Raw genomic sequence first — 3398 nt, forward strand, 5'->3', positions numbered from 1 at the left:
GGTGCCGGGCGCCGTCCTCAGCCGGGCCTGGAGGAAGCTGTGGCCTGAGGCTGCACTCACGGAGGGTTCATCCTCCGAGGAGGAGCCCGAGCGGCTCAGGACTAAGCCCCCTGACCAGGCCTTCACGCACATCCCCGGGCTCACAGCAGGCGCCCCGGCCCGCCTTGGGAGCGCAGCCTCGGGGAGCCTGGAGCCAGCAGAGGCTGGGGGGGTGGACAGGGCGGCCTGGGAGCAGGCGGCGGTGTCCTTCGATGCCCTGGTGCGCTTCGCAGAGGCACAGCCCTGCTTCTCGGTGCAGGAGCTGGGCCAGCTGCGCGCGCTGCGCTCCGTGTTCAGCAGGCGGTGGCAGGCGCAGCGGGGCGGGCCCCCGCAGCCGCGGTCAAGCTCGAGGCGCCCTGGGAGCGCCCTGGGCCTCGCGGCACCCAGCCTTGCTCCCCACTGCCCGGCTCGTCCACGGCCGGCGAGGCCTGAGGCAGTGAGGCCTGACCTGCGGTCTCGGGGTCACGTTTCTTGGAACAGCCTGCCTCGTCGAGGTTTTGCCGTGTGCTCTGTCCTGCCACCTGAGTGCGAGGAGGTCTTCCTGAAGGGCCCACCCAGACCCAAAATGTCCCAGAACCTCCAGGGGCCACCACCCAGCTTGTATTCACTGCCTGAGCCTTGCAGTGTGCAAGGGTAGGGATGTCTGTCTGTCCAAGCGGGGAAGGGCCACCTTCAGCCAACTGACTGCGGTCCCCACTGCTGCTTTATGGGGCTGACACTTCCCAAGGGCCCCCTGCTTGCGCCCTGGGGCTGTATGCAGGTCTGGGGGCCAGCCCTGGGTCAGGCAGGTCACTGAGGGTGGGACTTGATTGTGAATGAGAGTCCGGGTGGCCCCTGCCTGTGGCGTTGCAGGCCCTGTCCCCATGTCAGTCGTCAGCTCTCCTGGCAGAGTGAGCCTCACTTCCAAGTTGCCCTGGGCCTCGGGCCCCAGGATGCAGTGGTAGAGTTGTTAGAGCCAGCAGGAGCGGGCCACTGGGGAGCCCACTGCCGCAGTGTGGGGCCCCAGATCACTGCCAGTGTTTTGAGCATCTTGGCTCCAAGTCCTGTATGTGGTCCATAGTCCCTCAGTCCCTAGAACTTGCATTTACAGCCTCTGCATTAGTAAAACTGGACCAGGCGTTCAGAAGTTCGTCTTAGGTGATGTGACAAGAACAGTAAAAGGAGCTGCTCAGATGCCTAGCAGCGTCGGAACTCTCATTTTGAGCTGTTGGCCCCATAGTGATTCACGTGGGGAAAGCTGACTATGGGGGCCGCTCTTGTAAAGACCCGTACCAGGAGACTCGCTATGCTCCCTATGCTTCTGATGCCTCTGTTCTGTATCGCTCGTCACCAGACGGAGTGCCCCTGGCCATCCTGGTCCCTTATCACCAGACAGAGAGCCCCTGGTAACTCATGACCGGACGGAGCGCCCCTGGCCAGCCTGGTCGCTTGTCAGCAGACGGAGCACCCTGGGCAGCCTGGCCGCCCTCTTTGAATGAACCGGAAGTGGGCGTCCTTTTCTGGGCTCTTGAGCATTTGCCTTCTGTTTGGGCAGCTGATTGAACACACAGTTTTCATTCCTGTTATTTATCACACTGAGACACCCTTGTTCCCGCAAGAGCCGAGGGGAGGCGAGGGTTTGGTTTGTGGTCGTTTCTCTGGTCTTTGCGTCCTTCCAAACACTGAGGTGACAGTCATGGCTGGCCTGCCACTGCTCTGTGAGCCGTGTTTCCTGCTGAAAACGCGTGTGTGAAGATTGTGAAACAAGCACAGGTCATTTTCAAAGTGGCGTTGCCGATTCTTTGGGCCAGACCGCCTCCTGCTGAGCCGTCACGTCGGTCTCCCGCACGTGTGGGGGCGACAGCTGTGCAGCGTGCACTCGCACCCCTTCTGCACTCGTGTGTCCCCTGTGCTGTGGGCGTGTGGCAGGGTCAGATGTCGGGGCGGCAGCCTGGACGTGAGGGATGGACACACGGAGACCCTCCGCACGGCCAGCCCCAGTCCAGCGGCCTGGAGCCGCAGGACGGTGCTGGGGGTGGGCCAGCTTCCTAGGCCCCTGGGGGTGCTCGGTCCCCACCAGACGTAGCCCCTGGGCCGGATTCTCGTCCTGCCCACACAGCCTGCTCCCGTCCCCACTGTGTCATGGCCGGTCAGTAAGCAGCCATCACCACTGGCCGAGGGAGCTTGTCCTTGGCGCTCCTTCTCGAACCACTGCTCCCCTGTTGGACTGGGCCTCGGGGGTCTGGTTAGACCTTCAGTGTGGGAGGCCCTGGAGGCTGTGCAGATGGAGAAGGCTGATCTGGCCTGCAGGGTCGAGGTGAACCGCCCACCTCACCTGCATTTCCTGTTGGGGGTGGGAAGCAGGAGGCCCTGCCCTGCGCACCCACAGCTCTGATGGCCGGGGTGGTGGGGGCAGAGGGGTTGATGGGTGGGTGGGTGCAGGACAGAAAGGCAGCTGGTTGCAGCTCCTGCTTGGACCTGTCAGCCAGGCTTCCCTGGGGTGGAGCCAGAGCCCCTTGGAGGCAGCTCGAGGCCATAGTAGCCAGATATTTCTGGAGCGAGGGGGGTTGGAGGAAGGGACTCGCGCTGCTTCTGTTCCTGGGAGGCCATGGCACAGGGCAAGCAGGACCCACCCCTGAGGGCCTGCCCGGCAGCTGCACAGACACCAGCTGCAGTGGGTTTCCTTGGTGCATAAGTGTGCTTCCAGCACAGGGCATAGCGTTCCTGAGTACCTGCTGTGTGCTGGGCATCGAGCTCATCTGGAGGCCCAAGGGTGGTCAGACAGACCCTGACCTGCTTCCACGGAGCACAGGTCTCCCAAGAAGGGCTTCTGGGGGGCCGCGCTGTCCATGAGTCACATTCTCCACTGCTGTCTCCACAAAGACGCAGGCAGACTGCTGAGGTGCCCGGGGTGAGCCATGTGGCGGTTCCACGCTGAGGGGCTGGCCCCGGAGGCCTGGACCGCTGCCCCCTCCTCGAAGCACTCAGCCGTCACTCATCTCCAGCAGCGAGCGTGCTCAGAGGTCTTCGCCAGGGGAGAAGCGGGCTGGGCCTGCAGGAGCGCCGCTAGTGCTGCTGCTGGAGCTGACTGTGTGTCCTGCAGAGCGTGGCGGGGCCCACCCCAGGGTGCTCTCAAGAGACGGACGCCATGGAGAGAGTCTGGACTGCAGGCCCCCTGGGGTCAGGGGAATCCCCAGCACTGACCTCATTATCTGCTTCAGAGGAGCCAGGTGCAATGGGATTGGTCTGAGAAGCAGCTTCTGCCCAGGGCATCGTTGAAAACAGCAGTTGGCCAGCTGTGAGTGGAGTTTAACCGCTGGGTGCAGGCAGGGACCACACAGTCAGAGCTTTGCCAAAATCACCGCCATGGAGTGGGGTGG

The sequence above is a fragment of the Bison bison genome, unplaced genomic scaffold, assembly GCF_000754665.1.
Source record: "Bison bison bison isolate TAMUID 2011002044 unplaced genomic scaffold, Bison_UMD1.0 scf7180017864444, whole genome shotgun sequence".
NCBI classification, from domain to species: Eukaryota; Metazoa; Chordata; class Mammalia; order Artiodactyla; family Bovidae; genus Bison; species Bison bison.